At 36.9% G+C, this 12,924-nt stretch overlaps 1 protein-coding gene across 1 annotated transcript in view; it reads right to left on the minus strand.

Annotated features, from left to right (window-relative positions):
- The window catches only part of Sun3 (Sad1 and UNC84 domain containing 3), a 29,048-nt gene extending 18,424 nt beyond the window's left edge, over positions 1-10,624 (minus strand). Inside the window, exons 1-2 of the mRNA XM_047562896.1 lie at positions 10,570-10,624; positions 2,914-3,017 (exon numbers count right to left, since the gene is read on the minus strand). The gene's annotated coding sequence lies outside the window, so the exon portion shown is untranslated. The remainder of the gene's footprint in view (positions 1-2,913; positions 3,018-10,569) is intronic.
- Between the last annotated feature and the right edge of the window lie 2,300 nt (positions 10,625-12,924).

Below are 12,924 nucleotides of genomic sequence, written 5' to 3' on the forward strand. Positions count from 1 at the left end.
AATGCAGTGTGGCACACAGAAAAGAATTACCTGGCTTTTATCCCCCTGCTGAACAATGCAATCTTTTATAGGCTGTCCTCAACATTTTTCTTTCAACAGGAACATGAATTTGAGAGCTTATTATCACTAGGTAGAGATTCTCATTTCTAGCTTTTCAGTTTCAGTTTGAGTAAGTTTCCTATCAGCAGGGGTAGTGTTTTCAATGTTTCTTTCTTCTGTTCTGACCTTAAGAGAACTACAGAAAACACTCCTTAATTAATTTGCTAATAAATGAATTTGAGAGTTCCTTAAACAGTAAAACTTTTGACATTTTTAAGACACTTATTTTGCTTCATCTCCAAAAGCTTTTCAGGCTTGATCCATTATAGGAATGTGTGTGTGTGTGTGTGTGTGTGTGTGTGTGTGTGTGTATCATAAAAACATGCAGGACAAAAAATAAACAAGGACATAAAAGTGAAGATAAAATAAGGGTTGGAAAAGTAAAAAGATGCTAGAAATGTAGGGTTTGAGCATACACAGTTCTTAAATTCTAAGAAATCATTAGCTGTGGGTCATAAATTTGTTTCTGAGCATCATGGCAACCAAATTGAGTGGGAATAGGAATGATCAAAATTCACAGCATCCATAGTACATAAAACAGAAACATCAAAAGTATTGCAGATTTGGGACTGAAGGTGTAGCTCAGTGATAAAGAACTTGCCTAACATGCCCAAGGCTCGGGGTTCTATCCTTAGCACCACAAAAATTTTTTTAAAAATACTGCAGAGGCTGCTTTGTGTACAGTTGATAATCCCTCTGCAACACTCGTGGCAATGAAACTGATGTTCAGTTTCCTAAGAACCTGTCCTGCATGTCCTTCCTGTGGATGGGCAGCCTCACCACAAAGCCTCAGGCAGGCAAAGCCCCAAGAATGTAGGACGACCACAGCATCCAAGATGGACAGCCTGCAACCTGTTTTTCTGCAACAAAGATGGACTCCTGGCAGAACTCCTGTAGCCAGTTCTAATCATAAATTAAGAGAGAATCTGTCTGCCTGTGTAGCCAATTGAACAGATATAGGATTTATAGCTTCCTTAAGAATGAAGGTGGCAAGTAGAGGCAGCCAAGAAAAGGCCACAGGCAGAGCCTCAGTTTTATTTGCTTAGCCTTTTTTTTAATCTTCCCCAGTATTGGGAAATGTTAGGCAAGCACTCTGCCACTAAGCTACAACCCCAGCTCTGTTTTGCTTTATTAATATAATGTTGAATGTGACCCAACATTTTATGCCTTAAAACATGGCTCTGATAATTTAGCTGGGACAAATTCAGGGAGGTGTATGAAATTTGGCCATATGGCTATTAATTTTTTTTTCTCTCTACAAAATTCATTAAGATGTTTAATTTTAAACCGTATAACTTCCAGGTGAATACTGGAAGACATAATGATTGCTGGCTGTGTCCCTGGGTGAATAATTAATAATTAGCTTGCTGCCTAATGTGGGGCTTTAGCTATAAACCAATTAAATGCTGGAGCAAATGATTTTAAATCACGGTCTCAAATTCGTCATTGTGACAGTAAGTCTATGGTTTCTGAGGTTGTGCTGTGTGTGACAATAAAATTTCATCCTTCATGTACAGCAGGGAGCAGATGGCAGGTTCAGTCTCAGCCAAGTCTTGAGTCTGGATTTCAGCTTTAGAATTGGTGGCTGTGCAACGTCATATAGCTGCATTTCCTTGCTCTGATCCAGCTTCCTAATTTATATACATGGATCTAGTAATACTCTTATTAAAGGATCATTTTGAAACTAAAGTGAAACATGTATTTGATGTGCTGAGGACTGGTTCTGATGCATGACCTGTTCTTTATGGTGGGAGAGTGGGAAGTATATCTAGCTTTCTGAAAAGTTATTTGAAGGCATTAAGTTTCAACATAAAAAGGTCACCTGTTGATTGCAAATACTCCATGTTTATCCTTCTTTCAGGAGTGTACCCTAAGTAAACAATCAAGGATGGGTGAAGTGTCTTAGCTACAAGATGTTCATGTTTATAATACTGAAAAATTAAAACAGTTCAATTGTTCAGAAATACATATTAACTGAAAATGTTATTTACTGGCATATTAGCTATAAAATGATATTATAAAATAGTATCTAAAGACAGGAGGCATATTTAATCTATTGTCATTGAGCTGACCAAAACAAACCATGGAATAGCATCTACTGCATGTAGCTTGGGATCTATAAAGTGCCTTTCTTTAGGGATTCCACAGGGCAAAATACATCGGAATGAAGCCATTTCTGGATGAACTGGAAAGTTGATGATTCCAGAAGACCTACCTTAGGGAAAAGGGCAGGAAGTATATCTAAGCAGGCAGGTCTAGCATTAGTGATTGCATGGAGTCACCTGCATGTTAAAAGATCAGCATATGTGTGGACACAAGTCAATTCATCTGTATTTTCTTCCCATGGCGCAGTGGTGACCTGGTCATAGATCTATCACACGTCGCCCTCTCATTTTCTGAGGTCTAAGTACAGAATGGATAAAGCACAGTGCGAAGTGCTAGGGAGGTATACATGACCTGGGGTGGACCAGAAGGGAACAGTCAATGACTGACCTCCATCTAAACCCACTGATATCTAACAAGGTTGGGAGTGAAAGAATATGTTATACTGATCAGAGTATCAGAAAGTTTACCAGTAAAAATTGATCTGCCATTTTCTTTGTACTAGAGCTTCTAGTGGGGTACTTGCAGGGATCAGAAGCTGTGGAGAATTTTTGGGGCTTCTTAGCCATGAAATCACTTAAAAGAACTTTTCATACATTATTTCTATAAGACAGTCTCACACAAAACAAAATCACATACTGCAAGCTGGACCCGTCCTACAGCATATTAAGTTTTAAATGAGTGACATACGACAACTTAATAGGGCATCACCTGGTAATTATAAAGTCTTGAACCATATTCTGCAATTATGGCATATAAGTGTCTGGATTTCTGATGAAACTCTGTTTCTTTAAGCCACTGGTTGTTTAGAAGTCCTGTTAGAGAAAAAAGGAAAACTCTGATTAAAGAGCTTATCTGTAAATATTTCTGAAATATTTTACATGCCTTAACAGTAATTTCTCTAAGCACGGAGGACACAGATATATAAGGCAGATAGATATTCTATGAGGTCCTTGGATAACAACATAGAAGACAGTAGAACAGGGCACTCAAAGAGTCAGTCCTCTATAGTAACAATCAGAATAGAAAAAAAAAAACTAAGAGGGTTAACTCTGGAATTTTGCTCTACAACAGATTTGAGATGGCAGAAGAAAGAACCAGTGAACTTGAAGATAGGACTATTGAAATTTTGTAGCCCAAGGAACAAAAAGAAAACAAAAAGAAAAGTGAACAGAGTCTAGGAGGGAAATGGGACATCATCAAGTAGATCAACACAGGCACTGTGACAGACCCAGAATGAGGAATGTGAAAAGGACAGAAAGAAGATTTGAAGGAATAATGGCTGAAAACTTTCCAAATTTTATGAAAGACATGATCCGTACATTCAAGAAGCTCAATGAACGCAAAGTAGATAAACTCCAAAGTTATCCACACTCCAACACTTTATAATCAAATTGTTAAAAGACAAAGACACAGAAAGAAACCTGAAAACAGCCAGAAAGAAATACCTTCTCATATAGAAGGGATATCTCAGTGGGATTACCACCTGAATTCTCTCTAGAAGTCATAGAGGACAGAAAGCAGTGGATAATATATTTAAAATGCTGAAAGGAAAAAATATTGACGTAGGTGCCAACACAACAATAAAACAACAATAAAAATTATCTTTCCAGCAAAACTGTCCTTCTAAATGAAAATAAAAATTAAAGACATTCCCAGAAAAATAAAATCTGAGAGCATTGATACCACTAGATCTGCGCTCTTAAAAAATGCTAAGCGAAGTTCTTCAGGCAGAAGTGAAAAGATGTTCAAAAGAGTAACTCCATGCCATATGAAGAAATCAAGATTTTCAGTAAAGGTAACAGCACAGGAAGAACAGTATTATTGTATTTTTGGTTGGTAACTTCTTTTAAAATTTCCTATATGATTTTAAGACAAATGTACAAACCATAATTATAAATCTATGTTAATGGGTACATAGTATGTAAAGCAGCAATTTTTGACAATAATATGAAGAGGGGCAGAGTTATAGAGGAACAGAACATTTGAATGCTGTTAAAACTTGTTTGGTATCAACTCAAACTAAATTGTTAAAAACTGAAGCTGTTCATTGTAATTCCATGGTAACCACTGAAAAATTATGTACATATGTAATGGAAGATAAAACAGTATATTACAACAAATCAATTAAACATATAAAAAGGCAATAATAGATGAAATGAGGAACAAAAAATAATATATGGCATAGAGAAAAAATAAAAAGAGAAGCTCAGTAGCACATGTCTGTAATCCCAGGGACTTTGGGGACTGAGGCAGGAGGATGACAAACTGGAGGTCAGTCTTGGCAACTTAGTGAGACCCTGTCTAAAAAGGGCCAAAGATATGACTCAGTGGTAGAGTGTCTCGGGTTTAATCTTTATTACTGCAAAAATAAAAAGTAAAGTTAAAAATAAAAATTTTAGAAAGGCAGAAAAAACCTTTGTCAGTAATTTAAATGTAAATTAACTAAATTCTTCAAGTAAAAAGTAGAGACTAGCAAAATGGACTTAAGAACATGATTCTACTGCTCATGTGAACCTCATTTTAGAACCCAATCTGAAAACTATTTGTTGAAAGAAATCAAAGAACTACATAAATAGAAAGGGAATCCATCAATCCATGTTCATGAGTTGGAAGATATACTATGGTTAAGATGGCAATACTATCCAACGCTATCTATGGATTCAAAGCAATCCTAATCAAAATCCCACCAATGTAATACTGGTATAATAAAAAATACACAGAGAAATTGGATAGAATTATGAATCCCCAAATAAACCTACACATCTATAGCCAAGTGAATTTTTGGCAAGGGTGCCAATACCATTCAAAGATTTCTATGGGGAAAGAATTATCTGTTTTAATAAATAGTGCTGGGATGACTGGATATTCACATGCAAAATAATGAAATTGGGCTGTTTCCTTGCACCATATACAAAAACAAACTTAAAAGGAATAAATTGCCTAAATATCAGAACAAGAACCACAAGACTACTAAAACAAGATAAATCTTCAGATTTGGGGTTAGGCAATTCTTTGATATGACACCAGCAGTTATAAACTTCTGTGTATGGAAGACATTATAAAAAAAGTAAAAAGACAACTTACAGAATGAAAGAAAATGTTTTCAAATTATATGTCTGAGAAGGGTTTTAGTATCCAAAGAATATAAAGAACACTTACAACTCAACAACAAAAGGACAAAAAAATTAAAAATGAGCAAAAGACTATTAGACAGTCCTTCAAGGAACACATAAAAACGGCCAATAAGTTCATAAAAATGCTTAACCAATGAAATTGAAGATATCATCAAAAACCTACCAACAAAGAAAAGCCCAGGACCAGATAGATTCTCAGCCACGTTCTACCAGACCATCAAAGAGTAACTAATGCCAATTCTCCTCAAATTATTTTGTGAAATAGAACAGGAGGGAACCCTTCCAAACTCATTCTATGAAGCTAGTATCACCTTGATTCCAAAACCAAAGACACATAAAAGACAGAAAATTGCGGACCAATATTGCTGATGCAAAAATTCTTAATAAAATACTAACAAATAGCATATAAAAACATATTAAAGGGCTGGGGATATGGCTCAGTTGGTAGAGTGCCTGCCTCGCAAGCATAAGGCCCTGGGTTCAATCCCCAGCACCGCAAAAGAAAAAAAAAAAATTAAAAAGATACTGCAACATGATCAAATGGGGTTCATCCCAAGGATACAAGGTTGTTTCAACATATGGAAATCAATAAATGTTAATTCACCATATCAATAGCTTTAAAGACAAGAATCACACAATTATCTCAACAGGTACAGAAAAGCATTTGACAAAATACAGTATCAAATCAATGTTCAAAAAATTAGGGATAGCAGAAACATACCTCAACATTGTAAAAACTGTATATGCTAAACCCAAGGCAAACGTCATTCTAAGTAGAGAAAAATTGAAAGTATTCCCTCTAAAACCTGGAACAAGACTGGGATGCTCTCCTTCACCAGTTCTGTTCAACACAGTTATTGAAACTCCAGTCAGAGCAATTAGACAGGTGAAAGAATTTTAAGGGATATAAATAGGAAAATAAGAGCTCAAACTATCCCTATTTGCCAATGACATGATTCTATGTTTAGAAGACCCAAAAAACTCCACTAGGAAACTTCTAGAACTCATAAATCAATTTGGCAAAGTAGCAGGATGTAAAATTAACACCCATAAATCAATTGCATTCCTATATATCAGTGATGAATCAGTTGAAAGAGAAATTAGGAAAACTATCCCATTCTTAATAGCCTAAAAAATAAAATATTTGGGAATCAATCTAACAAAAGAGGTGAAAGACCTCTACAACAAAAACTATAGAACTCTAAAAAAAGAAATCAAAGAAGACCTTAGCAGATGGAAAGATTGCCCATGTTCTTGGGTAGGCAGAACTAATAGTCAAAATGACCATATAGATTTACTGCAATTCCTATTAAAACCCCAATGACATTCTTCACAGAAATAGAAAAAGCAGTCATGAAATTCATTTGGAAAAATATGAGGTCCAGAATAGCCAAAGCAATCCTTAGCGAGAAAAGTGAAGCAGGAGGCATCACAGTACTAGAACTTAAATTATATTAAAGAGCCATAGCAACAAAAATGCCATGGTATTGGCACCAAAACAGACATGAAGATCAATGGTACAGAGTAGAAGACACAGAGACAAACCCACATATAGTTATCTCATACCAGAAAAGGTGCCATATACACCCATTGGAGAAAAGATAGCAACAAATGGTGCTGGGAAAAATGAGAAATTCATATGTAACAAAGTAAAGTTAGACCCCTATATCTCACCCTGCTCAAACTCAACTCAAAGTGGATCAAGGACCTAGGCATTAGACCAGAGACCCTGCACGACTAGGCCCAGTTCTCCACGTCGGCTTAGGAAACGACTTCCTCAAGAAGACTCCTAAAATGCAAGAAGTAAAATCAAGAATCAATAAATGGGATCGTATCAAACTAAAAAGCTTCTTCACAGTAAAGGAAACAATCAATAATGTGAAGAGAAAGCCTACAGAATGGGAGAAAATCATGGCCACCTGCACCTCAGATAGAGTACCAGTCTCCAGGATATACAAAGAACTAAAAAATTTACCACCAAAACAAACAAATGAAAAACAACCCAATCAATAAATAGGCTAAGGACCTGAACACACGTCACAGAAGAAGAAATATGGTCAACAAATATATGAAAAATGTTCAACATTTCTAGCAATAAGAGAAAGGCAAATCGAAACTACACTGAGATTCCATCTCACTCCAGTCAGAATGGCAATCATCAATAATAACAAATAACAATAAATGTTGGAGAAAAAATGTATTCTCATACTTTGCTGGTTAGACTGCAAATTGATGCAACAACTCTGGAAAGCAGTATGGAGATTCCTCAAAAAACTTGGAATGGAACCACCATTTGACCCAGTTATCCCATTCCTAGGTTTATACCCGAAGAACTTAAAATCAGCATACTATAGTGACACAGCCACATCAATGTTTATAGCAGCTCAATTCACAATAGCTAAGTTATGGAACCAAACTAGGTGCCCTTCAACAAATTAATGGATAAGAAAATGTGATATACATACACAATGGAATATTACTCAGTCATAAAGAAGAATGAAATTATGGCATTTGCCAGTAAATGAATGGATCTGGAGAATATCAAGCTAAGTGAAATAAGCTAAACCCCAAAAACCAAAGCCGGATGTTCTCTCTGATATGTGGATGCTAAGACACAACAAGGAATGGGGAGGGAAGAATAAAAGTTCAGTGAATTAGACAAAGGGGAATGAAGGAAGGGAAGGAGGATGGGAATAGGAAAGACAGTAGAATGAACTGGACATACCTTTCCTATGTTCATATATGAATACATGACCAGTGCAACTCTACATCATGTACAACCATAAGAATGGGAGCCTATTTAGAGTAAGTCATACTCCATGTATGTATAACATGTCAAAATAAACTCTACTGTCATGTATATCTAACAAGAACAAGTAAAAAAGAAAAAAAGATGCTTAACATTAGTCATTAGGGGAATGCAAATCATAACTACCATGAGATACCTTTTTATATCTACCAGAAGGGATATAATTAAAAAAAAAAAAAGAAAATAACACGAGTTGGTGAGGTGTGGAACAATCAGGCTTCTCATACACTGCTGGTGGAAATTTATAGTGGTGCAAGCCATTGTGGAAAACTCCACTGCTAGGTATGCACTCGAAAACAGCAGGTATTCAAACAAACACTTGTATATGTGTTCCTAGCACCACTATCCACAATAGCCAAAAGGTAGAAATAGTCCATCAATGGATAGAAAGATAAATAAAATGCAGTACATAATATAATGAAATATTATTTAGTTATGAGAATGAATGAAGGGCTGACTGATACACCCTACAATATGCATGACCCTTTAAAATATTATGCCAAGCCAAAGAAACCAGACAGGAAAGGTCACATGTTGCATGTTCCAAAAGAGGTAAGTACATAGAGACAGGATACAGATTAGTGGCTGCCAGGGCCTGAGTAGAGGGGAAATGGGGAGCAACTGCTTGTTGGGTACAGGGTGTTTCCTTTGGGAGGGATGAAGCTGTTTAGTAAAGACACAGAGGAAGAGATTGCACAACATCGTGAGTGCACTAAATACCTCTGAAATATTCATCCAAAAATAGTTGATTTCATATTAAGTAATTTCATCTCAGTACAGACCGAGTATCAGAATCCAGTTTAATTCTACCGAAATCATTAAATGCATTAGTAGTATCTAAAGTGGATCTAGCACATTTGTTGGTCAATTAGTCAGCTTGAAATTTTAAAAATATAAATAAGCAGTTTGTTTCCAAGATATAAATGTGTATCTTAAAAGATGTTGCTGCAGTTGGAATAATGTTCCCCAAAGGCTCAAGAGGATGCTGGGACCACAGCCTACCCCATCTCTCTCTCTCTCTCTCACTTCCTGGACACCATGAGACAAGAAGCTTCTTCTATCATAGGCTCCCACCACGATGATGCCATCAGCCCAGAAACAATGGACCAACTGGTCATTGCCTGAAACTTTTGAAATTCTAAGCTTAAAATAAATGATGCTTCTTTTTAAGTTATCTCAGGTATATTGTCATAGCAACGTAAAACTAACACAGATGCCAAAGGAATATGAAGTCTAATTTCTAAAGTGAGAAACATTATGAACACAAATCGCTCTACTGCCCACACTGTGTGCCCCTAACTCAGGCACTGAAGTGGAGCCTGGAAAAAGCAGGTTTGCCTCACTGCATATAGGCCTGGGCTAGTGCCATGGGGATATTTCATCCATAGGCATGACAAGACAGGGGTAGCAGCAGCAGGGTGGGGAAGAGCAGGTGAAGGTAACAATTTCAAGGTCAACTGAGGTGAAGAAAAGACAGCCAGGAAACAAAGCAAGACAAGAGGTGTGCAGTTCTCATCAGAAACGAGAACATTCAGGGCCTAATGGAGATCCCCAGAGCTGGGAAGTGTGCTTCATTCACTAAAGCTGTGGATAGAGGATGCAGCCATCCTGACCTTGAGCTGATATCAGGTTGGGCTAAGGCAGCAGTCCAGCAATAATAATAATAATAACAGCACCCTGAATACTGGTGTATTATAAAATACCATTTTGTGGCAATAACCAAATCGAAACCCTGGTTTCAATAGGAATTCCATACCTGAAGTTGTCAACACATTCAAGAGAAACTTTCTAACGCCAGGGGTTGTGATTTGTAATATTGTTTTGTCAAAAACCACAAACTGCATGTTAAGCAGTAAAATATTTTGAACCATGTGATGACTAAGTCCTTGACTCAGTCCCAAACTGAGCCACCAAAATTTGGAAAATGTAATATTTGTAATAAATATATTAAAGACTTTAAATTTTAAAGCAACTTCTGCTATTTTAAACTACAATTCTTTTTTGGGGGGTGGTGTACTGAGGATTGAACTCAGGGGCACTCAATCACTGAGCCACATCCCCAAACCTCTTTTGTATTTTATTTAGAGACAGGGTCTCACTGAGTTGATTAGGGCCTCACTTTTGCTGAGGCTGGTTTTGAATTCGCAATCTTCCTGCCTCAACCTCCCAAGCCACTGGGATTATAGGCGTGTACCACCATGCCCAGCTTAAACTACAATTCTAAGAGAAAAAACTTTTTAAATTTTCTATTAAGAAAACTATTACTTTTACAATAAGAGATAAAAGAAAAAAAATGATTCCAGAATGTGCAGTTCACTTCTAGTGTTTTCTGTGGCATTTAATTACCAATATGAGCCATCTGCTTACTGTACAGACATATCCTGTGAAACTGTGTTCTGGATCATTAGTGGTAAGACTTACCCACAAGAAGAAAAGTAACTACAAACGTTATACTTAGGATAATCTTCCATGATCGAGTTAGCCTACAAAAAAATAAAAATTAAAAAAAGAAGAATTTTACAATGTGATCCATTACCATTAACCTTTAACTTGGACTTTAGCCACTATTCCCAAGTGAACATGCTTGCTTATTCTCATTCTTGCTTATTCTAGATGGATTCTGTGGGTCCACTTAATCCCTAACCCATTATCTTTGAAATTGAGAGAAAATAATTTTCTTAAGATATACACACAGACTTTCATGTTCCTTATTCACATATATATAACTATATATATTCACATATATATATTCACATCTATATATATATATGCCTATCTATATAGTCTTGAAAGACTGACAAGGAAAAAAAATGAAGACAGGTATCCTGGAGGTCTCAAATGTAGAATGATCTAAAGAAAAGAAAAGTAAGGCTTTGATTTAGCAGAAATTAGGTGTTAAACTAAAGTACAATGGAATAAATATTATTTGATAAATTTTAAGTCATCATAAGCCTCTTCCCACTTTGTATTAAGATATAGATCACATGCACACAGAAGTACACACATCAAAATTGTATAGCACAGTGAACTTTCCCAGAATGAATATATCCATGAGTCTCACCCAGAACTAGAAATAAGAGTATCCTCAGTGCTGGGGACTGTAAATTGCATGCCTCCCCCATTCAGATGCTGAAGCAACCACCCACCACTATCATGTGACTGTATTTGAAGGCAGGATCCTTAGGAGCTAACTAAGGTTAAATGAATTCACCTGAATGGGCCCTAAATGGATAGGCTGGTCTCCTTAGAAGAAGAGACCAGAGCACTTTGCGCATGTGCACACAAAAGAAGGGCCATAAGAGGACACAGTGAGAAGGCAGCTGTCTGCAAGTCAGGAAGAATCCTCACCAGGGACTGAATCAACTGGAACCTTGACCCCAGCCTCCAGAACTCTAATAAGTTTCTTCTGTTTAACTCTTCCAGTCTCTGGTTTTTAAAATAAGAGCTCAAGCAGATGAATACACCCAGTCAGTCAGAAGCCCTCACATAACTACACCTTCTATCTCTGAAGGTAACAGCTCTCCTGAGCTCTACCCCAACCAACTAGGTCTGCCCAGTTTTGTGATGTACATAGTTGGAACTCCATGTGCATGTGCTCTGTCTGCCTTTTCTCAGCATTATGCTTGTAAGTCATCATGCTGCTGTGTTGTTGTTGTTCATTCATTCTCATGACTTTATAGTATCCCACCATGTGAATATACTCCTGATATCTATCCTAGTATTGATGGGCATTTGGGACTAGGACAATTCTGTCACAAATATTCTTAAGCAATGCTGCTGTGGACACCCTCATACATTATTTGTTGATGAACACCTGTGTGTGTATCATTTAGGTGTATTACCAAGAGAGGAATTGCTGTATCATAGGATATGTGCATATTTAGCTGCAGTAGGATTCTGCCAAAAAGTTTTACAAAGTGATTGTAGTTATAACCTTTTCACGCTCAACTTTTTTTGTGTGTGTGTGTGAATGTAAGGATAGAACCCAGGGCCTCGTGCATGCTAGACAAATGCTCTACCACTTAGTGACACCTCCAACCCCCATTCTCAACCTTTTAAAAAAATTCCAAAGGAAAAGAGGGTTGCTTAAATAGTTTGAGCTAAGACAGAAGGCTATAAGCTGGATGCACAAGGGAAGATCTGTGTCACAATTTAGGAAAGACTGGTGACTGTGGTCCCAGCACATCAAGTCACTCGGCACTTTGGTTCACCTATGGACTCTGAGGTAGTCTCCATCAACTGAAAAGCACAATTCCCTGCACAGGTCTATGAGGAATGTCTAAGAAGTTGATCTTAGGTCTGGACATGATGTGATTTATCTTTAGATATGAGTATTTCCTTAAATTTTACTTAATTATGCTCAACCATCAGTAAACAGATTGCTTAATATTTTTGTTAGTTGACAAAATGATGCACAAATGTACTCTTCACTGATCTGCTCTTGAATTGTAATGTCAATTGGGCCTGGTAAACCTATAGCTCCAGAACCACAGGGAGGCTTAGAATGAGAGACCCAAATCCCTAACAGAAGTTCTAAGAGACTCACTTCCCCCAACGAGGGTTGCTTAGCTAAAACTAACTAAGAAGAGAATTTTCCTCACTCTCTTACTTCCAGGAAGTATGTTCTTGAAATCATTCCCTCCTTTAATCATTACTGGTCATAGAAGAAGTGATAGAGAGTTCTGCTGGTGGACTGATTTAATGAAATTAAATTATATTATTTACCAAAGATTAATTCAGCTTTCCCCCCACCCCCCAAGCCTGGTTGCCAGGCTC

The sequence above is a fragment of the Sciurus carolinensis genome, chromosome 8 (assembly GCF_902686445.1).
Source record: "Sciurus carolinensis chromosome 8, mSciCar1.2, whole genome shotgun sequence".
NCBI classification, from domain to species: Eukaryota; Metazoa; Chordata; class Mammalia; order Rodentia; family Sciuridae; genus Sciurus; species Sciurus carolinensis.